Source organism: Panthera tigris, chromosome E1 (genome assembly GCF_018350195.1).
Source record: "Panthera tigris isolate Pti1 chromosome E1, P.tigris_Pti1_mat1.1, whole genome shotgun sequence".
Taxonomy (NCBI): domain Eukaryota; kingdom Metazoa; phylum Chordata; class Mammalia; order Carnivora; family Felidae; genus Panthera; species Panthera tigris.
In genome coordinates this window covers 39,366,031-39,393,852 of record NC_056673.1, presented here as the reverse complement: position 1 = coordinate 39,393,852, position 27,822 = coordinate 39,366,031, and the positions used below count along the sequence as shown (strand labels likewise).

Below are 27,822 nucleotides of genomic sequence, written 5' to 3'. Positions count from 1 at the left end.
GGGATAAAAATAACATAATTCCAAAAATACATCTTATGGACATTAAGCAATAGTGATTTAGTCATTCACAGTAGAAAATGGATACTAAATAATAGTATTATTTTCTGAGTAGCTAGTAGATACCGATGGCCCAATGAACCCACATCACCAGGACTCAGGCCTTTCCATAGTCTTTCCCACATCTACTTTGAACTTGACAATGTGACTTGATCTGTCCAATGAAACATCAGCAAGCATGACACAAGCAGGCATTTAATGAATGCTTACACATTGGAGCTTACGTCTTCTTAGAATGTTCCCTATAGGAAGCCGGCTACCATATAAGAAGCTCATTTACCCTGAGACTACCACGCTGTGGGGAAGTCTAAGCTAGCCTCACAGAGAGACCACATGAAGAAAAACTGAGGAACCCAGACAAGAGCCATAACTAAAGTCCTAGATGTGTGACTCTGCTCCAGCCATTCCAGCTAGTTCCCGGCCATTCCAGATAGTTCCATTCAAGCCAACTAGCCTGAGGCCCCAGACATTATGGAGCCGAGATAAGCCATCCCCAATATTCTGAATCTGAAATTCTGACCTATACAATTATGAACAAATAAAATGGTTGTTGTTTTAAACCAGTAAGTTCCAGTAAGTTCTGGAGTACTTTTTCATGTGACAATGGACAATGAAACAGAGTATTTAAAATAAGAGTCTATTATCTGCAGGGCACTTGGGTGGCTCAGTTGGTTAAGTATCTTACTCTCCTTGATTTCAGCTCAGGTCATGACCTCACAGTTCGTGAGACTGAGTCACGCATTGGGCTCTGTGCTGACAGTGTGGAACCTGCTTGGGATTCTCTCTCTCTCCCTCTCTCTCTCTGTCCCTGCCCCCCCTCCACACACACACATGCACATGTTGCTCAGTGACAATAGCTGATATGTTTAGTCCATTAGCCTCCCACCAAACCTTTCAACCAGGATTTTAGCCATTTTAACACTGAAATGGATCTCTATGGCAGTACTGGTCCAGTAACCATAGATGAAGCACCAAAGCATCCAAGAGAAAAGCCAAGGTCCTCACTCTTCTAAGGCAGCAGAAAATAAAGCCATTGCCCATGTATGTAGGTTCATAGCTCTCTGCCTCTTCACAAATGGGGACCAAGCAGTGTAACTCCAACTCAAAAAGGAGGGACGTCCCCTGCTCTTCATGAGAGCATGCTGGGATACCCAGGTAAATTCTCCTCCTTCTTATCTTTAAGTTTTGATTCCTTTTGACTCTGTCTTTAAGTTCCTCATTCCAGGGACATTAACAACTTCTCTATAAATATGCTCACAGTAAGTATCACACAGATCAAGAGTTTCACTGAAAAGCGATCTGTGTTCCATGTAGGTGAGCAATATTCTCCTTCATCTAGAAATTATAAGGCCTTTTACAGACTAAGATGGGAATGATTATTAGGTAGCTCTTAGTTCTAACGTTTAAGTTTTTAAGTCATTAAGACCCTTAAATAACTGTCCATTCATTCTAGGCATGTTTCTTCACAATGCTATGCTCATTTCAATATATAATTCTATATTATTTGGGGTGTTTATATATACCCTCTAAAGTGTTTTGTTGGCTTTTTGTGTATCATAACAATGTTGGTTTCTCTAACTTACTACATGACTGAGCTCATTCCCATGTGGGTGACTCATTCCCCATCTCATTTATTCTATTACAACATCTATACGTCACCTGCTTTCTGAAGAGGATTAGAGAGTTTCTAAAATATATTTGCAGTGAGGTCATGCAAAAAGGAAAGATGACAGTGTCTCTGACATACTCCATGATCTGACCTGAACAGACTTAGGAGTTTTACTGAAGAACTGTGTGTGTGTGTGTTTGTGTGTGTGCATTTACAGGGACTGCCCTATGCACCAAAACTTCTCTTTGAAATTTAAAATAGAAGCCATCTAATAAAATTATGAGTCACCGAATAAAAACAATATGTCAGTTTGTACCAATTTTTAAGTCTGCATACACAACATAAACTCACGCATGTGACATACATACACACATATACTAGAGGAAATTTTAACAGTAACAACTGTTCTTGACTGACCTTTGCATTCACAATTTCATTTGTCACAACCCTGCAAGGCATTATTATCCTCATTTTGGACTGATGAAATTGGGGCTCAAATGGATTAACTGAACTGTGGTCATAGAGCTAAAAATGGTGGAACCAGAATTTGTACCCAGTGTACTTACTCTTTTTATTGTACCACACAAAGTCAAAACATGGTCACCAAAGAGTTATAAAAAAACCTAAACACAGGCAACACATTTTGATGAACTCTTGCTGATGGTTTTTATCTGAGATGAGACTCCAGGGATGAGAAATCTGAAAATGTACATTGTACTAGAATAATACAAAGGAGTCAGAAATACACACTCAGGTCTAGGGAGGGACAGACTTTTATGACTAAAAGCTACCTTCCCACTACCCAGACCTCAAAGCGTTCAACCCTCTGTGCACAGAGGTCAACACCAGGGGAGAGCTTAGCAAGTTCCAAAACTAGAGGACCTCAGCCCTTAGTCTGTCCAGTTAGATCTTACATTCACTCCTAGTTTCTATCAAAGTTATCTCTCCCACACACTAAGAGAACAAGAAAGAGGACAAAGATAGTAATGATGGATGAACCATATGTTCCAGAATCATCAACTGGAAAAAATTTATCTACAGTGTTATCACAAAAACATCTTTGTTTGTTTGTTTGTTTCCCACATTCTAGGAAGCAGCAGTTTGGGGTCAACCTTTAATCCTAAGACTTATATGTGTATCGGTGCTTTTCAAATCTTAATGTCTATATATATACTTATATGTATGTATGACATGTTATATAAAAAATATAATAAATGTAAAATACATAAACCTGGCAATCTTGTTAAAATTGCAGATTCTGGGGCGCCTGGGTGGCGCAGTGGGTTGGGCGTCCGACTTCAGCCAGGTCACGATCTCACGGTCCGTGAGTTCGAGCCCCGCGTCAGGCTCTGGGCTGATGGCTCAGAGCCTGGAGCCTGTTTCCGATTCTGTGTCTCCCTCTCTCTCTGTCCCTCCCCCGTTCATGCTGTCTCACTCTGTCCCAAAAATAAACGTTGAAAAAAAAAATTAAAAAAAAAAAATTGCAGATTCTGGGTTTCTAGTACATCTAGTGTAATGCCTGAAGTTCCAAAACCTCCCACAAAAGACCACCAGAGTCGTAAGTCAAAGCCAAGCGGCAAGGGTCGTTTATTGCAGGTTCGAATCTGGTCCTCTGCGCACTCGTCGCCGGTGACACAAGAGGCCACGATTAGGGTTGGTATAGCGTTTTTATAGACAGAGACAAATAGCACAGGGGAGGTTTTTACTTGTGGCGAGAGGAAGAAAGGGGGAAGGGGGTAGGTGAGGAATGTGCTAAGCAAGCAGGTTTACAGAAGCGAGAAATGCCGGTTAGTTTGTATACAATCACTCATTCCATTACATATCAGACTACATTTAGGAAGTTTTACAGCCCATTCTACAGTGGGTTACAATCAGGAAAGGTCTCACAATGCTCATAGCAAACAGCAAGCAAAACAAACTTCTCAGCAATTGTATTTTTTATCAAACATCCATAATAAGCAGAAAAGAGAACCTAGCTTTAAACTAAGGCGGGGCTGTCATTTGGATTCAAAGCTGTTCCTTTCACTAGGTTGGGGGTCCAAGATTCTGCATTTCTAACAAGCTCCCAGATGATGCTGAGGCTGCTGATCCATGGGCCACACTTTGAGTAGAAAGATGAGTTCAACCCATCAGCCATTTTGATAAATCCCCTAGACTGAATGCCTTATCCACAAGCCAATCTCAATAGATTTAACATAGACTGAACTGGATGAAAAATACAGTAGGAAAGGTGGTATCATTAGAATCTGATTAGCATTGTCTTGCTCAAAGCAAGTGAAGCTGGCAAGAGTACTCACTGATTAAGTACAGCCTTGAAAGAAAGTGTTTTTTGGTTCTGGTCAAGAGTGGAAAACGGAATGAAGTCAGGAAACCAAGGAGATCAATCACTTTGTCCCCAATTATTCCTGGCCTCATTGCATTAGCGCATGACATGAAAAGTTCACCACTAACCAGACTCACTGGAGAGGATGAAAATGCCTGTCGGAGGTTGTCTATCGTGCTACTAACACAGCACTAAAAAGTATGCTACTATTTACGAATGAGTATTCACTTACAAAATTCTTCCTCAATTTTCCCCAAGGACCATTTCTTTACTGAGTGGACCAAATAACGGCTGAAGTTCTCAGAAAAACAGTAATAACTCTGTGAAATTATGTCTCATTCCACACCAGCTTGAACTGGTTACTTTCATCTTGGGTATTGATTTTATCACTCTTTGTTTTCAAGAAATTCACATGAGTTGGAATTAAGAACCAATCGGGAAGTATTTATGAAGCTTCCAACACATGTCTACACCGAAGCCAGCCACTGTTAGGAAGACAAAACAAGGAAGTTCATGAAGTCAGAGCTTCTGAGAAGGAAATGAAAATACACAAAACTGTCCCTTTGCCCAACTGTACTTCCTGTCACCCATAATCATAGTAGGCAGCCATAATAATTACACCTTTGCTGGTGTAATGATAAGGAAATTGATTTGAGCTGAGAGACAAAAAGAAAGCACATCTCTCCAGTAAAGCTCTTTCCACCCTCTTGAATTTTCTCCCACACTCAACAAAAACTTCATAAAGTCATCCATGACCCTTCTGCTCGTCTCCACCAAGTCAACTCCTATGACTGGTCTCACACGCTTCTCAAGTATCGAGGCATTGCCACACGGCCTTCTCCTAGTGAGGCCCAGCTTGTTTTTCCAGAGGGCAGCAGTCATTACCTGAATGGCAGGTTTGCAATGCAAACTGCCTTAATGTAGGGCTTTGTAGCCATCACGTCTGGGTTGTCATTAGTGTCCTCTGAAAACAACAATCAGCTGGCAGACCAAAAAAGGGCATTCAAGAAAACTCATTAATTCAAGTGTTTGGGGAAGCTACAGAAAATCTAAATTTATTTATCTTTTAGTTATTCAAAGAAAGTTCTAACATACACACAAGGATAATAGTCACCTAAAAGTTTAGGAACTATACTTGCTACAAAGCTGAATTGGGACAGGCTACACATCTGTGGGCTGGCAGCTCTGGGAAGGAGGTAGCACCTTTGATCATTCCTGCATGGGATGATATAATCATTCATCAGGGGGCTGAGCCGTGTTGTAGGGACATGGGTAATTCCATTTCTCACTGTCCCTTCCTCTTCCCTCTACAATGTTAGGTGGTTGGAAAGTTCTAGAAGAAGTCTGTTTACAGGAGTCTTCCTCCTCTGCCCCCACCTTTAGCATGGATGCACCTAAGGCTAAAAAGACAAGAGAGGAGATGTTCCTGGGCCAGCCAGAGGTCAGAGTGACCAGGACTGAGTTTTGTGTCAGACCACACGAGGGCTGCCTTCGAATAGCAGATGTCCAGAGTCTGCTCCCTGTTCCCTCACAGGAAGCAGAACATAGAAATAAGCCCCTAGTGACAAGCACAGGCCTGCTAACCATTTTTACAGCAGGCAAAGGGTTAAAACCACAGCCTCCAGAAAGGTGCCTGCAGGAAAGTGGCAGAAGGAAGCTGGGAGCCTGCACCTCTAGGCAAACTGGACACCCATCTGGGGTCCAGACATGGGGCAGGCTGGGTGGGAGGGACCCACAGACACCTGAGGTGGGGGAATCACGGAGGGTGGGGTCAGAGGCTGAGTTCAAGGCTTTGATACCCAAATACATTCTGCCAGTTTCTTCCTGGTAGTGCTTAGAATTAGATCCTCCCCACCTCACCCACCAGGAACACATAAGGGGGAGAATTCAGAGCCCACTCCCATAACCCTCTAGAAATAAAACTTTCTAAGTGGCTCTGCTATGCTCACAGGATCCATAGGATCTTGAGAAGGCACTCCTGTGCATAGCAGGGGAGGCTTGGGGGCCTCTCAGAGATTCACTTCCTGCCTCCCAGCTTTGTTTTTGGGGCCTCCAAGCAACTTCAACATCTTGACGTAAAAGCTTCTCCTGCACTTGGAGCATTCTAGCTTGCTCTGCAGGGGCCCCAGCTGAAGGTTTCTTTGCTGAAAGGGAGAGGGGTATGTAGCCACACCCCCATCAGAAGCAAGGAGGGGAAGGGGGACTTTAAGAGGAGGTGAAGAGGGACTGAAACTGTGGGCAGCGATCCTGTTACCTCAGTTTCCCCCAAACCCACTCAAACTTGAAAGAGACAGAACCCATGCACCAAGTACAAAGATGGGTTTGCCATCAGGCACACAAAAGTCCTAGTTCCTTCCCCTACAATGATCCCTTCTCTGAATGCTGGCTCCCTCCACGAGACAACTTGACAGAGTTTACTTCCACCTTGGCATCTGTGTCCTCAAGGCATCCAAGTATCTTGTGTATCTTTCAACAGATCAAAAGGCAGAAAGAAAAATGTTCTTGGATCAGCTCCTAGAAAAATCTGAAACCAGATTTTCCTGGGATACGTCAGGCCAGTCAGCACCTGTTATTTTATACTGTGGCACCTTTCCTTTAAAATATGGATTAAACGATGTGGCGAATGAAAAGATGAAAAATTCACAAATCCAGCAGCCCTAGTTTCCAAATTGCTGCGTTATCTCCTTTTAAACTTTCATCACCCTCTCTGCTCTTTGGGGCGCTGCCTTTCTTACAGGGAAAACAGAAAAACCTGAGCTTTGCAAGCGGGGCACAGGGACACCGGTCAGGAATGCTGTAAGGAGGATCAGGTATCAATCTCCATAGGAGTGGAACCAGACGGTGGGCATTCAGATTTGATGATTCTCGTGTTAATTAGAAAAGATTTTACACTTCTAAAGAACATAAAGTAACAGATCTATGGAAGATATTAACTGGTGTTTTAGATGTCTACAGGTTGGCCGAATTATAAACAAAGTTTCGTTAGGACACAGAGACACCCACTTGTTTACACATTGTCTGTGGCGGCTTTGGGCTATGGCAGCGGAGCCGAATAGTTACAACTGAGTTTCTCTGGCCCATAAAGCTTAAGATATGGACCATCTGGCCTTTGCAGAAAAAAATCTCCCAACCTTGTCTACAGACATTAGGAGGAAATGAGTTGAAATTACAGCAGAAACAGGCCCAACTATAACATCATCTCTGCCAGGTGAAGGGGGAACCTTTCTGACAGTTGAGATGGCTCTTGACCCCTTGCCAAGTACTAAACATGAACACGGCTAATTTAACGAACACCTGGACAATTTAGGGCCGGTGTAATAACTTGAAAGATTGAAAAGTATCTGCTCTTCCCCCAGGTAATTCATACTCAGGGCAAAAAATTTTAATAAAAAAAAAAGGATATTTTAACTTTTAAAGTTGTAGAGTTTCCCAAATGTTTTCCAGGATGACTGGTCAACTGTGCTCACCAATAAATGATGCTGTTCTTTGCAAAATGCCTTATTTGCACAGAGTGGGAAGGGAGATAATGGTGACTCATAAGTTTGGGTTTCCCCCTGGAGTCTTGGAAAGGGTAACCTTTATTAGATATGAAGGGCAGGAGTGCCCCCTGCTGACCAGGGAGGCAACTTAGGCCTGAACTCGATATTCTTTTTTCTGATCAGGGCTCTCAGGTTGGACAAGAATCAATTTCCACATAGCCCCATGAGGGAATAAAGGAATACCAAACATTCGCAACTCATGCCCAAGGCATGGTAGCAACTTTAAATCTCAGTAGTTTGCATAACATGTGTGGTAGCAAAAACAACCATCAGAATGGAATCACCAGATTTCCACCTCTCTTCCTTAAGTCTCCTTCTCCACTAAATATAAAAATAAAAATACAGCCTTCGACAACAGCCCATTGAATACAAACTCCTTTAACAACAAAGAAGTTAACCCCTTACTTGAAATCAAGTACCGGCTGAGGGTTTTGTTCCAAATAGGTCAAACTATATGAAATTGCCAATATTCCACTTGTTTGACTCACAAAAACAGCAACTTCACATGGTTCAGGTTGAATGTAACGACTCCATCAACAATTGACAAAGATACATAGGAGAGTCTGAATGTGTAAGCTAGGGGGCAGGCTTCCCTTACTCACCTACGGATACAGTGGTTGGAGGCTGGGGATACAGGACGTAGACCTTCTGGCCTCACGATTCTCCCCCAGGGAAGCCTCTGAATTCATCTAACCAATGAAAACAGAGGCTAGGATTTTAAAGTACCTTTCTTGTCACTTAGGCAACTCTGCTCCACATGATGGATAAGTATTTTTAAAATTAGTTCTCTCTTTTTAACACAAGTGTCCTAATAAAAGAGCTTCAGGGAAGAGGAGGATTTTTTTTTAGTGTTTATTTATTTTTGAGAGAAAGAGAGAGACAGAGTGCAAGCGAGGGAGGGGCAGAGTGAGAGGGAGACACAGAATCCAAAACAGGCTCCAGGGTCCAAGCTGTCAGCACAGAGCCTGACACGGGGTTGGAACTTGCAAACCGCGAGATCATGACCTGAGCCTAAGTCGGATGCTTAACCGACTGAGCCACCCAGCTGCCCTGGAAGAAGAGGATTTTAAAATCCTGATCTCACCATTGCCTCACTCTGAGGTTCTACAAGAACAGGGGACGTAAAAGCCCCACTGACCATGACCGTGGGACTGCAGTAGTGATTCTGCCATGCAGCCCAGGCGCAGTGGAGGACTGGGGCCAGGACAGATGCAGACAATGCCAAAGACCAAGGGTTACGAGGGCAGGGACTTCTGATTTGAAAAGGAGAATCTGGGAGGGAACATTTACAAGGTCTGAATACCAAGCAAATTAGAACATGGACTCATTCATGCATCTGAATTTTGCAGTAAAATCCATATGGATCTGGATTTCTAAACCACAGTGACCTAGATAATAATCACTCCTCTAGGCCCATTTTTCAGGGCCCACTGTTAGCTGCAAGAGCCACAAAAAAGCTGCAAAAGCCACAACCATAAGAGTTGTGGGAAGAGTCTGAAGTAAAATAAAAGAAAGGAGTACGACAGCAACTCAGTCACACAATACTCTTAAAAGAACTTGGTAGAACTTTGTGTGTGTGTATACATATATATATTTTAATGTTTTCTTTATTTATTTTTAGTTCAAAAATTGTTAATGTTTATTTATTTTTGAAGGAGAGAGAGACAGAACGTGAGCAGGGAAGGGGCAGAGAGAGAGAGGGAGACACAGAATCCAAAGCAGGCTCTGGGCTCTGAGCTGTCAGCACAGAGCGGGACATGGGGCTCGAACCCATGAGCCGTGAGATCATGACCTGAGCTGAAGTCAGCCACTTAACTGACTGAGCCAAGCCAACCAGGGGCCCCTTATTTATTTATTTTTGAGAGAGAGAACAGGGGAGGCGCAGAGAGAGAGAGGGAAACAGCTCTGCGCTGACAGAAGCAAGCCCATTGTGAGGCTCGAACTCATGAACAGTGAGATCATGACCTGAGCTGAAGTTGGATGCTTAACTGACTGAGCCACCAAACTTGGTAGGACTTTGAAGGCAAGTTCCAAGTAGACTTATTTGAAGGATCAAGTCGGGAGAAACAGGAGTTGCCCATACCCTGACCTAGCCCAATACTTTGATACATTCCTTAAAATGTCCATGATTTAAGGCAGTGGTCCCTAGGTTAAAAACACAATTCTTGAATTCGAAAACACAGTGGCCAAATGCCATCCTCCAGGACAGAAACACTGAACACAGTAAAAGCCTGAATGATATCCTTAGACTATATCAAGCCCCCAGGAGATTTCCAATGTGACGCTCACTGACAGGAACCACTAAGTTGAAGGACCTCTCGAGTTGAATTATAATTCCATATAAGCTTGGGAATTTTTAAGTACAAAAGAAAAAAGAAAATCCCACAGCTACACAAGTCATTATAAGAGCAAAGCACAAAGCCTATCATCCAGCAGAGGGAGCAAGAGGTAAACAAACACTTTTAAAGTCAGACCATGGAATTTAATTAAGACCTTGGATTGTGATGCCTCCCACTTTGGTCTTTTTCAAAATTACTTTGGCTATTCGGGGTCTTTTGTGGTTCCATACAAATTTTAGGATTGCTTGTTCTAGCTTCAAGAAGAATGCTGGTGCAATTTTGATTGGGATTCCATTGAATGTGTACACAGCTTTGGGTAGTATTGACATTTTAACAATATTTATTCCTCCAATCCATGAGCACAGAATGTTTTTCCATTTCTTTGTATCTTCTTCAATTTCCTTCATAAGCTTTCTATAGTTTTCAGCATACAGATCTTTTACATCTTTGGTTAGGTTTATTCCTAGGTTTTTTATGATTCTTGGTGCAACTGTGAATGGGATCAGTTTCTTTATTTGTCTTTCTGCTGCTTCATTATTAGTGTATAAGAATGCAACTGATTTCTGTACATTGATTTTGTATCTTGCGACATTGCTGAATTCATGTATCAGTTCTAGTAGATTTTTGGTGGAGTCTATCGGGTTTTCCATGTATAATATCATGTCATCTGCAAAAAGTGAAGGCTTGACTTCATCTTTGCCAATTTCGATGCCTTTGATTTCCTGTTGTTGTCTGACTGCTGATTCTAGAACTTCCAACACTGTTAAACAACAGCAGTGAGAGTAGACATCCCTGTCGTGTTCCTGATCTCAGGGGGAAAGCTCTCAGTTTTTCCCCATTGAGGATGATATTAGTTATGGGCTTTTCATAAATGGCTTTTATGATGTTTAAGTATGTTCCTTCTATCCTGACTTTCTTGAGGGTTTTTATTAAGAAAGGATGCTGAATTTTGTCAAATGCTTTTTCTTCATCGATTGACAGGATCATATGGTTATTTTCTTTTCTTTTATTGATGTGATGTATCACATTGATTGATTTGCAAATGTTGAACCAGCCCTGCAGCCCAGGAATGAATCCCACTTGATCATTGTGAATAATTCTTTTTATATGCTGTTGAATTCGATTTGCTAGTATCTTATTGAGAATTTTTGCATCCATATTCATTAGGGATATTGGCCTGTAGTTCTCTCTTTTTTTTTTTTTAATATTGAAGAAGAAGACCAAAGTGGGAAGCATCATAATCTAAGACTTTAGCCTCTACTACAAAGCTGTAATCATCAAGACAGCACGGTATTGGCACAAAAACAGACACATAGACCAATGGAATAGAATAGAGACTCCAGAACTAGATCCACAAAAGTATGGCCAACTAATCTTTGACAAAGCAGGAAAGAATATCCAACGGAAAAAAGACAGTCTCTTTAACAAATGGTGTTGGGAGAACTGGACAGCAACATGGAGAAGAATGAAACTAGACCACTTTCTTACACCACTCACAAAAATAAATTCAAAATGGATAAAGGACCAGAATGTGAGACAGGAAACCATCAAAACCCTAGAGGAGAAAGCAGGAAAACACCTCTCTGACCTCAGCCGCAGAAATTTCTTATTTGACACATCTCCAAAGGCAAGGGAATTAAAAGCAAAAACGAACTATGAGGACCTCATGAAGATAAAAACCTGCACTGCAAAGGAAACAATCAACAAAACTAAAAGGCAACCAATGGAATGGGAAAAGATATTTGCGAATGGCATATCGGATAAAGGGCTAGTATCCAAAATCTATAAAGAGCTCACCAAACTCCACACCCGGAAAGCAAATAATCCAGTGAAGAAATGGGCAGAAAACACGAATAGACACTTCTCTAAAGAAGACATCCTGATGGCCAATAGGCACATGAAAAGATGCTCAACGTCGCTCTTCATCAGGGAAATACAAATCAAAACCACACTCAGATATCACCTCACGCCAGTCAGAGTGGCCAAAATGAACAAATCAGGAGACTATAGATGCTGGAGAGGATGTGGAGAAACGGGAACCCTCTTGCACTGTTGGTGGGAATGTAAACTGGTGCAGCCACTCTGGAAAACAGTGTGGAGGTTCCTCAAAAAATTAAAAATAGATCTACCCTATGACCCAGCAATAGCACTGCTAGGAATTTACCCAAGGGATACAGGAGTGCTGATGCATAGGGGCACTTGTACCCCAATGTTTACAGCAGCACTTTCAACAATAGCCAAATTATGGAAAGAGCCTAAATGTCCATCAACTGATGAAAGGATAAAGAAATTGTGGTTTATATATACAATGGAATACTACGTGGCAATGAGAAAGAATGAAATCTGGCCTTTTGTAGCAATGTGGATAGAACTGGAGAATGTTATGCTAAGTGAAATAAGTCATACAGAGAAAGACAGATACCATATGTGTTCACTCTTATGTGGATCCTGAGAAACTTACCAGAAGACCATGGCGGAGGGGAAGGAAAAAAAAAAAAAGGTTAGAGAGGGAGGGAGCCAAACCATAAAAGACTCTTAAAAACTGAGAACAGGGGCGCCTGGGTGGCTCAGTCGGTTGAGCGTCCGACTTCAGTTCAGGTCATGATCTCACGGTCTGTGAGTTCGAGCCCCACGTCGGGCTCTGTGCTGACAGCTCAGAGCCTGGAGCCTGTTTCGGATTCTGTGTCTCCCCCTCTCTCTGCCCCTCTCCCACTCGTGCTCTGTCTCTCTCTGTCTTAAAAATAAATAAAAACATTAAAAAAATTTTAAAAAACTGAGAACAATCTGAGGGTTGATGGGGGATGGGAGGGAGGGGAAGGTGGGTGATGGGTATTGAGGAGGGCACCTGTTGGGATGAGAACTGGGTGTTGTATGGAAACCAATTTGCCTATAAATTTCATATTAAAAAAAAAAAAAGACCTTAGAGCCTAGGGGCGCATGACTGGCTCAGTCGGTTGGGTGGCTGAGTTTGGCTCAGGTCGTGATCTCACGGTTTGTGGGTTTGAGCTCCCCATCAGGCTCTGTGCTGACAGCTCAGAGCCCAGAGCCTGCTTCAGATTCTTCGTCTCCCTCTCTCTCTGCCCCTCCCCCACTCACATTCTGTGTCTCTATCTCAAGAATAAATAAACATTAAAAATATTAAAAAAAAAAAAAAGACTTTGGAGCCTAAATGATTCATTTTATCTTCAATGATAGTATTTCCTGAAAAGTAAAGTAACTTGGTCACAGCAACAGAGAATGAAATCCTGTGTGTCTCTTCATTTCAGGTGATATGTTCTCTCCCATGACAAAGCTAACATGAAATGACTCTCTTTTACGTTCATTTACCTACAGAAACATGCAATCAAAATTCCTTATTTGAATAAGGAACATAGTAAAATACTTAATTGGTTGTAGACACCAGAAACACAAGAAGGATTTTTTTTTAATGTTTGTTTATTTTTGAGAGAGAGTCAGAGCAAGAGTGGGGGAAGGGCAGAGAGAGAGGGAGTCACAGAATCCGAAGCAGGCTCCAGGCTCTGAGCTGTCAGCACAGAGCCGGACATGGGGCTCGAACCCACAAACTGTGAGATCATGACCTGAGCCGAAGTCAGACGCCTAACAGACTAAGCCACCCAGGTGCCCCTGAACACAAGAAGGATTTTAAAGAAAAGTACAACACAAAGAAATGTCTTCCTCTTTAAAACAGATAAATTGGACTCCTCATACCAATTCACTCATTCGCTCACTTATTAATTATCAACTCTGTATTTATTCCGTTAGACACTGTATCCAGACCTCACCTAACATCTCTGCATAGCCCTGTGTCAATGTTTGGGATATTTTGGCCCCTTCTTCAGAGAGCCCATTTCATGGGATACAGTGCTGGGTATTATTGTGCTGTGTCCTTCTGTGGCTGTCAGTGTCACATCTGCGGCCATTGGCATACACTTGGACATTTGTACTCACGGTGGGGAAGACGGACAGAACATTTCTGGAGGAATGTTCCAAAGTCCCTGCACTTTATACACTTAGCCATTCAACACACGTTTGTTGGCAAACGTCCAGTCCTCATAATTCAAGGTTCAGAAATTTGATTTTATCAGTTCACTCAAGGTTGATAAGGGGCTAAGGGAATGGAGTCATATAAACCCCATTAACAAGAGAACGCCTATTCTTTTCCAATAAAAGTGGTGTCGGTGTTTTACCACTACCCAGTGCGCCTTGTCTCATGATCAAGGTGCCCACAAACTAAATTAGGTATCTGAAAAGTGTTTGGTGATCATGGAATAAAGGCAAAGGCTGTGAACAGGCTAGAAAGGCATTTTTCTAAGGAACATGAGAGCTCCTTCAGCACCAAATAACAATCTGCTGTGACGAGAAGACCATCCCTGCCAGATGGTGTCTGCTGTACAATGTTGTGCCCAAGAGCCACTTTCGCCAGGTGCTCCCACGTTCACCTGCAAGCCCTAATCTAGCCTCTTTGCCTGGACTGTGAATCCTCGAGGGGAGAACACGCTTACTCACATTTGCACCTGGATGACACTAGGCTCCCAGAATCTCTAATGATCAGATGGGGGAAGGAAGGATGGATGGGTGGGGTCGGTGCATGAATGAAAGGCAACTCCAGTTACCCAGTCCCTGCCTGCGTTACCAGAGTCCTAAGCTGCTAGCCCCTTAGGGAGGCGATAGGGGGCTCCCTCTGAATCATCACTATCATCACTAGTTTGTTCTTTAGCTTTCATTTCTTTGCATTCAAATGTGTGGGGCGTGTGTGTGTGTGTGTGTGTGTGTGTGTGTTATAACTGATACTACTTTCCTTCTCAAATGATTGTAAAGAAAAAGATTGTCTATTCTGTTAATTTAAAATCAGTATTTACAAAGTGTGGTCTCTAGGTCTCTTTTTAAAGACACAGGGGAGTACTCCACGAACAAAGTTCAGTGGCTGCCCTTATTACAGAGAGGTAAAGCCAGAGTCTTTGCAGGACAACGCGGTCCGCACACCATAGCCATTTTCCTCTGGCCTCCCTCCTTTCCCGCCAGTCTCCCTTCCAGACCTCAGCACCAGCTTAGGTTGTGAAGGGGCCACTGCCCCACCCACATTGGGAGGTCTCTGACCCAGACTTCTACACAGCTCTTCCCTCTCGCCAAACTTCCCATTTTCTTTTTTTTTAAGTTTTTTTTTTTTTAATGTTTATTTTTGAGAGAGAGAGACAGAGTGCGAGTGGGGAAGGAGGAGCAGAGAGAGAAAGAGACACAGAATCTGAAGCAGGCTCCAGGCTCTCAGCTGTCAGCACAGAGCCCTATGAGGGGCTTAAACTCATGGACTGTGAGATCATGACCTGAGCCGAAGTCAGACACTTAACTGACTGAGCCACCCAGGCGTCCCCAAACTTCCCATTTTCATTCAAGTACCACTCATGGTGAGGCCAGTCCTAACTACTCCATACACAAGTGCACCCTCTCCAGAACAACCCCAGGCCCCCAAAGCACAGGTCATCCTCTTGCAGACTTCTCCTGGTAGTCCCTGCCTCCGATTCCAAATTCCACAAGATGCCCCCAAACAGGGCCTGGCACACACTTCTAATATGGCTATAAACATTTGTGAATGGATGAATCAATGCCTGGAACATCACATATTCTACAAGACTCAGGCTAAATAATAACAGGTCCTCGTCCTCCTCAATCTTCCCCTTTAAGATCCTGTAGCAATTTCTTCGGGTATTAACCTGCATATTGCTAAAGAACATGCTTCTACGGCTATTTCTTAATTATTCAACTTAAGACGTTAAAAACCTAAATTGCTGGTGTGGAAGATGACAAGACAGGATTCTGATACCACTCCACACCCCAGTTCCCATTTCTCCACCTTTCTGGTAGAATTACGTAACATTAGCTTTTATCATTTTTGTCCAAAGTCCTCTAGATACAATATGCAACTGAATGCATCAACACAACTGATTGATATAATACAATCTCTCTAGATACAATTCTAGCTAGAATGAAGCTCCGGCAACAGAAATTTTTGTCTGTTTTGCTCACTGAAGCATCCCTATGGCCTAGAGCAATGTCGCACATAGCAGGTGGGCACTGAAGAAGCATTTGTAGAACACTCAGATTTATGGTATGTGACATAAGTCATTCATTATTGCACGTGCAGGGTGCATGGGCCATCCCCCACGTCCCTCCACCTGGTGGCCTGGCTGGTTGAACGCTGCACTGGCATGAGACCACCTGCAGGGAAGTTTCAATGACTCTCTCTCATCCAGTTTCAGTTGGGAATCCCTACCCGACATCCCCCAAACTCTTCTTGAAACTTACAGTGATTTATAATTACTGATCTACTAATCAGCTTCCCCAATGAGACTGCAGCCTCCTTGGCATCATGGAGGTCCTTGGTCATCTCTGGACCCCACGGTCTGTCACAGCATCCGATCCACCATAATAGATTCTCCAGAAGTTCTGAATGAAGAACACAAGGCCCTGCCTGCCACTCTGAGGCAAGAGAGAAAGAACTTCTTCTTGTTCTGGGTGAGCCCTTATGATGAGGCCCTCTCACTATTTACAGAAATAAAATGGAGATCGACTGTTTTTCCTTTCGCTCTTCGCACCCCTGGGCTCATTAATCCCAGGTCGTTTCGTTCACTTTATTTTTTTCAATGATTTAGTTTCTTTCTAGCCACTTTCCTTGTTCAAATCTCCCTCGAAAATAAAAATAAATTTCAACTAACCATTAAATCAGTCTCGGAGCCTGATGGTCTCTTCCCAAGTTAGAATTGCTCTGTTGCCTTGCGAAACTGTCCGATTTTACACTGGACTCCACTTGACAAAACAAAGCATTCAAAACTAAAATGTACAATCAGTTGAAAGGTCTCTCTACGTCACTACCGTTACTTTCTAGCAGTGGTTCTCAAACTTTGCGCGTCAGAATCACCTGGAGGATTTAAGACCCAGATCGCTGGGCTCCCACCTCCAGGGTCTTTGATTCAGAGGATCAGGAAGGGCCTGAGGATATGTATTTGCAACAAGTGCCCAGGTGATGCTGATGCCGGCCACCTGGGGACCACTCTTTGAGAGCTCTTGCTTCCCCATAATTCTCTGGGAGGTCTCGGAAATGGGTTAAATTTCTTGCTATCCCACCCCTCAACCAAGATAACCAGATGTTGGGTACATGATTACAGCACTCCTTAACCTTACCAATGCACATAAGTCCCCTGAGGATCTTTTGAAAATGCAGATTATTCAGCCAGTCTGAGGTGGGGCCCAAGATCTGCATGTCTAACCAGCCCCAGGTGAGGCCAACATTGTGGATCCAGGGACCAAACTTTGAGTTTAAGGCATTACAAATTGTACCAAGCAGGTTAGTATTAAAACTCAAGGGCTTTTGCAGGTCTCCAAGCATTTGATTTCAGGTCTGAGCCCTAAAACTACCAATATGCTTTTACACTTTGTTTATTATTACACTTCATTATTAAAATCCTGACAAAATAGAAGCAAGTGAACATTTAACTTTCTCCCATATAAAACCTCAACATGGATGGGTCCAGCTGACTCACTGGCATTGCCCAGATGTATCTGAACATGGTTCCAACAGTGTGGGTAGATTATAGTAAACCTGGTGGAGACGGTGGGGAGGGTGGGACTGCTTACACACGTTGATTTAGGAACTGCCCCTTTGTCGTGTGGTGAATGGTGTATTTGTTATACAATTCTAGCATTTAGCCTTCACAGAAAACTGGTTTTAAAACACCATTGTCTAATGCGTCATTGAGCCCAATTCCCCCCAAGGCCAGGATTATCTCTTTTTAATTTCTCAGGCTATAAAGAGATCGCAGCAATGGGGAAGTGAAAGACAGCATTAGCTCCTCCCAAACCCTACCTAATCCATTTACTCTCTTACAGTTGCAGGTGAATGTTAAGAACACACTTAGAGGAGCACAGAACGAGGTACAAAATCTGCAGGGCCCAGTGCAAAATGAAAATTTGGGACCTCTTGTTCAAACTTATTAAGAATTTCCACACTGCAGAGCATCAAAGCAAAGGCCAGGACCTTCTAAGGTCATGTGCCAGTGAAGTCAACCCCAGGGGGAAGGACTCTGACATAATGAAAAACCCATGAGTTAGGAAACTAACCAGACCCTCTCACTCTCTCTCCTCCTCTTTTTCCCTCTCAAAACATATGTCCAAAAAGAATAGCTATGATGACAATGGTAGTGTCATTGTTGAATGAAAAGTTGTCCCTGTCTCATCTTTGGCTCTACCCTTCCTTCATTTTTCACTAAAATAACTCAACCATCTGATTTACAAAAACCTAATGAGATGCCACTAATTCCAACAAGGGCTAAAATGAACCCTACCTTTGGTCTGGTTATGATAAGATGGTTTACCTAAACTATGATAAGAAAATGTACAGCACAGTTATGATTAGAGGTGAGGGTGTGTGTGATCTCAAATAACCAGCTTTTCAAATCACCAGGCAGTGCATCTCAAGCTTTGGTGATTCACCAAGGATCTTGTGAAAATGAAGGCAGGTGAGTATGGGACCCAGGTGAGCAAGGGACCCCAAGAGTAGGGGACACCTATACTATGAGACTGAGGACCACACTTTGAGTAGCTAAGTCTAGAACTGTCAGTAAGGCAGCCATTAACCTCATGGACCTACTGAGTGCTTGTCCAAATGGAGATGTGCTGTGAGTTTAAGTGAATACCACATTTCAAAGACAGTTAAAAAAAAAAAAGGCAAAGTATCTCATTAATAATTTTATAGATTATGTGTTTTGGATATATTGGCTTGAACAAAATATCTTATTAAAATTAATCCCATCTTTTTTTTTACCTTTTTATTTTTTTAATTTTTTTTTTTAACGTTTATTTATTTTTGAGACAGAGAAAGACAGAGCATGAACAGGGGAGGGTCAGAGAGAGAGGGAGACACAGAATCTGAAACAGGCTCCAGGCTCTGAGCAGTCAGCACAGAGCCCGACGCGGGGCTCGAACTCATGGACCGCGAGATCGTGACCTGAGCCGAAGTCGGACGCTTAACTGACTGAGCCACCCAGGCGCCCCTTTTTTACCTTTTTAAATGCAGCTCCTAGAAAACTTTAACTTAGATGTACCATTGCTGTTGAATAGCACTGTTTGAGAAATGCCACTGGAGCTTTCCCTTATCTATCCTCTCCATCTGATTATAAACTCCCTGGGGTGGGAACATGAGACCAGCCCTGGACACCATCCAAGGAGGGAACAACTTGATAGCTGAGTTCATCCCTCAACTTCTCACCACACTAAGTTTGCTGCTCTGGCTCCTTCCACTCCAACATACGCATTTGTGCACATGCACACGCATGCACGTGCACACACACACACACACACACACACACACAAACCAGAGTGGAGCAGACTTGAGGACAGGACCTTGTCTTCTGCATCTTTCTATCCTCAGTGCCCAGCACATGAATATCTGATGTGTTGATGCTCTATGTAAATCATTCGTTGCTCCTCCCCCTTATAATACTTACGGGTCACTCACTGTATATATATATATATATACATATATATATATATATATATACATATATATATATGTATATATATATATCTCAGACTTATTACATGCTTTCTCAATTACATTTTCATCCAGAAGGTTGTCCTTCAGCTTATCTGGTACTAGCCACACGGGCTCAATCAGTATCAGTGACAATGCCACTAGCCCTACTGCGCACTGAGTGGTAAATGTTGGTGGCTCTTTCCTTATCTCCATCACCAACTTCACAATCGCTACAGCTCTACTAGGCTCACTGTTGCTACTAGTAGCTACAGCTCACTGAGTGCTTTTGCTACGTGGCAGGTGTTGTGACAGGCACTCCAAAACATCATCTCATTTAATCCCCACAACAGCGCCATGCTAGGCGCCATTAACGATCCTTTACTTTCCATATGAGGAAAGTGAGGCTCAGAGAGGTTAAGAACCTTACCCATGTTCACACAGCAAGTAAGCGGCAGAGACGGGATTCTAATCCAGATCTCCAAACCCTGTGCTTTCAACCCTTGGTATCTATAATACCAGCAGCAGGTTCTGGATCGCAGAGCAGTAAAAAGGCAAAAGTGATGTTGGATGGTTTTGAATAGTTGCTTTTTAATAGCCACACCGAGACAAAGATGTTCTTTAATTCTTTTTCTGAGTCTGTTTTTCAAACGTATAACTTTCTCAGGGCGCCTGGGTGGCTCAGTCAGTTAAGTGTCTGACTCTTGGTTTTGGCTCAGGTCATGATCTCATGGCTCATGAGTTCGAGCCCCATGTTGGGTTCTGCTGATGGTGTAGAGCCTGCTTGGCATTCTCTCCCTCTCCTGCTCTCCCTGCACCTCTCCCCACAACTTGTGCTCTCTCAAATAAATAAATAAACTTTTAATAAATAAATAAATGTATATGTTTCTCAATACTTAAGAAAATACAAAGTTGTCATCAACCTTTTATTCTTCCAGTTCAGGGAATATGTAAATCTGACATTTCCTTTATAGCGGAACGTTGCGAACACATGTGTGTTCACATTTACGAACTGTATACAGTATGTGTGTCCACACATACACTGCATTTCAAGTTTCAATATGGAGCATATCAGAGTAACACTGGGCAAATAGGCTTACAAGGAAAAAAATGGAAGACCAACTCAAAACCAATTACCAATGAATTGTTTTATGATGAAGGCACAAGTTTTAGGATGATCTTTGAAAGATGGATTTAGAATTTCTCAGTTTCAGGTTTGCAACCATTTTTTTTCCCCTAATGACTTTATTCTTTCCTCATCAAAACAGCTGGTTCATCCTAAAAAGTAGAGTTTATGATGGCAATTTTACCTTTGGGATTAACACCCGTATGTATTAATCATAGCACAATTGTAAAATACCAAAGCTTTGAAATAATATACAAAGTGCTTGCTGAATCCACTTTGACAGAACTGTAAAAAGGACAAAGTCCTTAAAAGATTTCTTACAGTTCTCCCAAAAGATTTCATTCAAGTTCCCACATTAAGAATGTGGGAGGGGTGCCTGGGTGGCTTAGTTGGTCAAGCATCTGACTTCAGCTCACGTCATAATCTCATGGTTCATGAGTTTGAGCCCGGCATCGGGCTCTGTGCTGACAGCTCAGAGCCTGGAGCCTGCTTCCGATTCTGTGTCTCCCCCTCTCTCTGTTCCATCCCCGCTCACCCTCTGTCTCTCTCTCGTCAAAAATAAATAAAGATTAAAAATAAAAATAAAGGAATGTGGGAGATAATTCCTGGAATACTAAAATGCAAAACGAAGGAGACAAAATGATTGTAATCATTGTGACAAAGCAGATCAAGAACAGTGGCTTTACCATAAGAGCGTGACAGGCCAGAATAATTGGTTTCCATTTTCATCTGTGACTAATTGATCATCGCTTCTAGGGCCAATTTTGCTGTCTGGTGTCTCCATTTTGCCAATGATACGGCCCTATGTTGGTATGAATCTGGCAGGGTAGGAGGGGGGATGAATTCGAGGTTAAAAACCTGACCTCTGGCCGAATGTCATACTTATTACGTTCAATAAACATAACGGGTGACTGAACACACACAGCACAGTAAATACTGTGCTTTTAAAAAGCCACCAGGTAAATCTTTAATAAAGCCTCAAATGACTTAGGAACAAAATGAGTCCTGCAGCGGGGAACAAAATGAATTATTGGTATAGATCAAATTGCCCAGAAACCTCATGTGTCAACATTAATGTCAGTTCTTCAGAACCAATATATTGCGCCTTAATTACGCCAGGCTTCCAAGCCCTGTGGTCCTCCTGACAGCTCATTTCACAGAGATGCATTTATTTTGAAAAAGTGTGTGTAGCTACCAGCCTGTCCACTCTACCAACATGAGACTTGGCCATAAAATCCTGCTATATTTTGCCCAGGGCAGCAATTATTAAGTATCCCTCAACATATGTGTCAAACACATGAGAAATTGCTCCAGGCTTTTCCTGGTTTTCCATTGCTTAAAAAAAGTAGAAAACACCAAAACAGGAGGCCTTTGTGGAACATGAGGCATCAAAAATGTTAGTAGCGTGGTGAGAGCTGAAGAGTAGCAACTCGTTCTTGGAGAAAATATGAATAAACCAAGTCTCCGCTGACACCTAGGACGTCCCCAGAAAGGTGTAAAGCCTCTGGTTACGTGGCTAGAAACACAGCGCAGGGACACAGCGCAAAACTGCACAAAGGCTCCGCTCTCTGCGCTGGTTATTGGCACTAGTGAATCTTGTTGTAACGATAGGGGTTCTCTGCTTTCACTTTTCTAAGTTGGGTTAAATGGGGCTCCTCACAGTGGGGTTCTTTCCTCCTAACCCTCTGATGCCCAAGCAGGATTACCTAAGGATTTATTACCTTATCATATGCTAGCATCCCAACTCAACAAATAATACATAACCTGGACCCCAGAGCCCGAAGGCTGACTGAACTCACCCGTTCTTTATCTGCGGGGCCCGTCTGGGTCTCAGTGTTCTATTCTCATATCCCACCCTTGCTCATCTTTCTTATCCACCCACATTAAAAATTAAAATAAAGGTTAAAATTAAAATCCATGTCAGTATGTCCTCTGCTAGAGGCACTCCTTGAGAGCAGTGTCTAACTAATTGATTGTTGCTTCTAGGGCCAATTTCGCTGTCTGGTATTTCCACTTTAACAGTGTTAAGGCCCTGTCTGTGTCTGTGTGGTGGGGGGCGGGGCAGGGCAGGAGGAAGGATCTGAATTAGAAATTAAAAACCTGACTTCTAGTCAAATGTTGTATTTACTACACTCAATGAACATAACTGGAGACTGGACACACCATTCATTTATTCAACAAAGAATAAATGATGTGATTTATTTTACCTGGTTATTTTTCTTTTTTTCTTTTTTTTTCTTTTTCTAATGTTTATTTTTGAGAGAGAAAGAGAGAGAAAGAGAGAGAGAGAGAGAGTCGGGGAGGGGCAGAGAGACAGGGAGACACAGAATCAGAAGCAGGCTGCAGGTTCTGAGCTGTCAGCACAGAGCCCGATGTGGGGTTTGAACCCACAAACCATGAGATCATGTCCTGAGCTGAAGTTGGACGCTTAACAGACTAACCCACCCAGGTGCCCCTATTTTTCATTTTTTAAAAGCTAGCTGTCAAAATTTTGATTCAGGCTTTGCCAACTGCCTCGTTCACAAAATGTTGATCTTTATAGGCATTTTCCTAAAATCTGTTTACAACTCCTCCTTCTGAAATTAGATGTTGAAAAGCTTACTGTCTCTCAGTTTCCCTCTCTTGCTCTCATGCACTCTCTTTCTCTCTCTCTCTCCCTCCTTTGTTTCTCAAGTTCTGTCCTATTCCCTACAAGAGATTTTCAATATCAGCATCGAGAACTTCTCTTTTAATCACTCATCTGCTTTGTACAGGTTTTCTAACTTAAATGTGCACACATTAAAAAGTAATGACACACCCAACGGAGCTGAAATGTGAACACATATGCTGTTTGTGTTCTGAAAGGCTAATTAATAATACATCTTTTCATCTGCTTATATCTGTATATACCGTGCCTTGTTTGAGGAACATCCTGGGGCCAGTGATCACTGCCACATCTCACAGCATCTATTTCAACGTTGTGCTAGTAGGAGCAAATGAAGGAAGATATAGGAAGAGTAGGTCTTTAGCTCCAGGGTGGAAACTCGTTATGTGTGGGGCATATAACTTATATTAGACTTTTAAACAGTAATCTAATCAGTGAGAGTTTCATTTCTTTATCAGGGTGCTGTTTGCAAGACAGCTTTCCTGGGTCAGGCAAACTTGCTGAAAACCAAGATAGAGAGCAAACATTATGTGGATTAAGTTGACCAACTTTCTATATTTGCACTGTTGCCATAAGCAAGTCAATAAATCTATTAACATCCCAGCTGTCCTGTTCATCAAGTGAGAAGAAACATGGCCTAGATGATTTTCAAGGTCTCCTCCAGATACAAGAGGCTATGGTTTTTTGTATTGAAAATTAAGCACCACAAAAAACAACACACAGTGAGTAACTGCCACTTGCTTACTTGTTTTCAAAAATACTAAGTCTGGATTGTTCAAATAACATGAAAGGACACCATTAAACTGAACCACGGATCACTTCTTTCCTTAAAATATAGTCTACTCGGCAATCAAAAAGAATGAAATCTTGCCATTTGCACCAATGTGGATGGAACTAGAATGTATTATGCTAAGCGAAATAAGTCAGAGAAAGACAAATATCACATAATTTAACTCGTATGTGGAATTTAAGAAACACAACACATGAACATAGGAGAAAGGAAGGAAAAATAAGATAAAAACAGAGAGGGAGGCAACCCATAAGAGACTCTTAAATACAGAGAACAAACTGGGGGTTGCTGGAGGGGAGGTGGGTGGGGATGAGTTAAATGGGTGATGGGTATTAAGGAGGGCACGTTTCAGGATGAGCACTGGGTGTCATATGTAAGAGATGAATCACTGGGTTCCACTACTGAAACCAATACTACACTGTATGTTAACTAACTTGAATGAATGACTGAATGAATGAATAAATAAATGAATAAAAAAATAAAGTAACGATATATGTATATATATATGTTGGTTATACACACACACACACACACACACACACACACACACACACACATAACCAATGCTAATTGGTTATTACCATTTAGCTGCTAGGTCTAGGCCAGACTTTTTGGATCCTTCACAAATTGTACTTAAGCACCACGACTACTACATTTTTAGTTTATTGCAATGAATGAAATATTCAGTTGTGTGGCAATGCAGAGTAGTCTAGAGAAGGAAAAAACCTTAATGCAGTGACAAGGCCCATGCAAGGCGAGGCTCCTCCCTGTCACCTGTGGTCTCTCTGTGCAGAGGTTTGACTCTGGGGTTCTGAAAAGACCAAGTGGACTAGAATTATGGTGGTAATTTTTATATGAGGGATAATGTGCCAACCAACAAGGTGGAGCAAACCTCGCCTGTTACTTCATTATACACCTCCAGCTCAGTTCCTGCCAGATCAGAATATTCTACAGCCACCTTCATAGAGGCCTTCTCCATGTGCATCTAATAGCACAGACACTAAAACTCGGCATGTCTACAAATGAACACATCACATATTCCTTTGCAACAACCCCTCCCCAGATCCTCTCCCAGCCCTGTCCCAGGGCCTCCCTTAGTAAACTATCATTACCCAGTCACCCAAGTCAGAACCCTGGGAGTTATCCTTATCTCCTTCTACTCCTCACATCCAAACCCATTCATTCAACAAAGGAATCAGGACCAGAGTGTGCACAGGTGTACCCCAGAGAGACATGCACGGAAGAAATGAACAGGATGGCCAACTGTCCCAGTTTGCCTGGAACTTTCCTGATTTTAACATTCAAAGTCTGACATCCCAGAAAACCTCCCAGTCTTAGGCAAACCAAGATAGCTGGGCATCTTGGAAAGGAAAGAGTTTGGGAGTACAAAGATTCTTCCTGGAAGAAATGACATCCATACAGAGGTGTGGCATGGAGGAGTACCAGTGGCTTGTGTTCCTGAAGAGTAGAGCTGGTGGCACAGGGCTGGTAGGAAGGGGACTCTGGAAAGGCAGGCAGGGGTTAGATCTTAAAGAGCTATGTATTGAGCTTGACCACAAAAGTGCCAGGAATTTTTCAAAGAAGTGAAATTTTGCATTTGCGTTGGTAGGCAGGTGTTTTGAGATGGACCTCGACATTTATGAACCTTTGATGGCTAGAAGCAGGAACTGTTACTTTTAAATTGTCAGTAAGTTAACTGTCATTTTTAAAAAAGTTTTTAGAGAGAGCATGAATGGGGAGGAGAGGGGCAAAGGAAGAGAGAGAAAATCTTAAGCAGGCTCCACACTCAGTGCAGAGCCCGACGTGGGGCTGTCACACAACCCTGGGATCATGACTTGAGCTGGAATCAAGAATCAGACAATCAACTGACTGAGCCACACAGGCACCCCTCCTACCTGTCATTCTAAGAGTAGAAACTATATTGCCTTGGGGATAAATTATTCTGTTTTGGGAGGAATTTGGTTGGGCTCTCTCTTAGTCAAGCTAATATAAAAGAAGTACCTACCAGCCGTCCTTGGTATAACATCAAACTTTGGTGAAATAATCCAGACACAGGGCCAATTGCAGGAAGAGGGCCATTCGGCCTATGGCTTCCCATTCAGAGACTTTGGAGGTTAAATTCAAATGGTTTCAGTGATCACTTCCAGGATTGAAAGAAGACATTCACCTTGTCAGTCAAAAGTGTCCCAGCACCAGATCACAGAGCCTACAAAGCATGAAATAAGTAAGCGTTTTTTATAAATCTTGTACTGATACAAACATATTATAATATCTTTGTGTTGAAAATGGTACTGTGTAGGCAATAAAAATACTTTAACCGTGGTAATTTTGACTACCTCATTCTGGATTGTTTTCATTTGTTCAATATATCAGGAGCCTCAAAAAAAATAGAGATGGTCCAGATGCCCCTTAAACTCTAAGAGGATTTGCAAAGGGGTGTGTATACAGCTTCAGGAGGATTCTGTGACTGTTGTGTGCAATCTGCCAACTATCTATATGTATATCCCTTAATCATATAATATTTAGTTTTGCCTATTTTTGTAATTTATATAAATTGAATTTACTGGGATATATTATTTTGTATCATTTCTCTCACTACACATGCTTTTGGATTCATCCATGTCAAGAATGTAGTTTATCCATTTCATTTCTTTAGAGAGGGAGAGAGTCGTGAGCAAGGGAGAGAGAGAGAGAGAGAGAGAGAGAGAGAGAGAATCTTAAGTGGACTCCACACAGAGTTCAATGTGGGGCTCAATTCCACAACCCTGGAATCATGACCTGAACCAAAATCAAGAGTCGGACACTCAACTCACTGAGCCACCCAGGCACCCCTAGTTTATCCATTTTGAACTGTTGCATCATATTCCATTGTATGAATATCTGTCAACGTATTTATTCATTCTGTTGAACACTTGCGTTGTTTTGAGTGTGTGTGTGTGTTAGTATTATGAACAATACTTCTGTGAATATTCTTGTACTTGACTTCAGATAAATATGTGTAAGGGTTTCTCTAGAATACGTACCTAGGAATGGAGTTACTGGATGATAGGTATGTGCATGCTCATGGTTCTGAGATAATATATAACTGTTTTCCAAAGTAATTGTACTTATTTACACACCTACTATTAGTGGGTAAGAATTCCCTTTGTCCATCCTTCTAATTTATTCCAGTTGGCAGGTGTGAAATGGGCCGATCGGCTTTCCTCTTCTGTGCATCCATTCATGTTTTTGCTGACTTTCTCACTCGGTTGTTTTTGCTTTCTTATTTATTTGTAGGTATTCTTAACATATTCTGGAAACTAATTCCCTGTCACTTACATATATTATAAATATCCCCTCCCTGTTTGGGGCTTTTTGCATTATAATTATGGTATCCTTTAATGAACAAAAATTGTTAATATCACAGTTTGCACTTTTTGTGTCTTGTTTAAGAAATATTCCTTTACCCTAATTCCTAGAGATCGTATTCTATATTTTCATCTGAACATTTTATAGCTTTTACCTTTCACTTTACATCTTTAACGAACCTGGAATTTACTTTTGTATATTACATGCATAGCTTGCCTGAAACAATTATAATTTCTTTTTTTAATATGGAGATATTCTATTCCTTTCCATATCATTTCACTTGTAACTATTTCATTAAGTACACCAGTTTTTATTTTTTATTTATTTTTTTTAACGTTTATTTATTTTTGAGACAGAGAGAGACAGAGCATGAACAGGGGAGGGGCAGAGAGAGAGGGAGACACAGAATCGGAAGCAGGCTCCAGGCTCTGAGCCATCAGCCCAGAGCCGGACACGGGGCTCGAACTCACGGACCGCGAGATCGTGACCTGAGCTGAAGTCGGACGCTTAACCGACTGAGCCAC

The 27,822-nt window shown here is 42.2% G+C and overlaps 1 long non-coding RNA gene across 4 annotated transcripts in view; it reads right to left on the bottom strand.

Moving 5' to 3' along the window:
- The window catches only part of LOC107179984, a 148,824-nt gene that overhangs the window by 60,263 nt on the left and 60,739 nt on the right, over window positions 1-27,822 (bottom strand). Inside the window, exons 4-6 of one of the 4 annotated variants that reach the window (XR_006210986.1) lie at window positions 25,956-26,156; window positions 21,203-21,334; window positions 20,458-20,668 (exon numbers count right to left, since the gene is read on the bottom strand). This is a non-coding gene — a long non-coding RNA (uncharacterized LOC107179984). Of the gene's footprint in view, window positions 1-18,303; window positions 18,307-20,457; window positions 20,669-21,202; window positions 21,335-25,955; window positions 26,157-27,822 lie in introns of those variants that run through there. The other 3 variants (XR_006210983.1, XR_006210985.1, XR_006210984.1) reach the window with 3 other exon arrangements.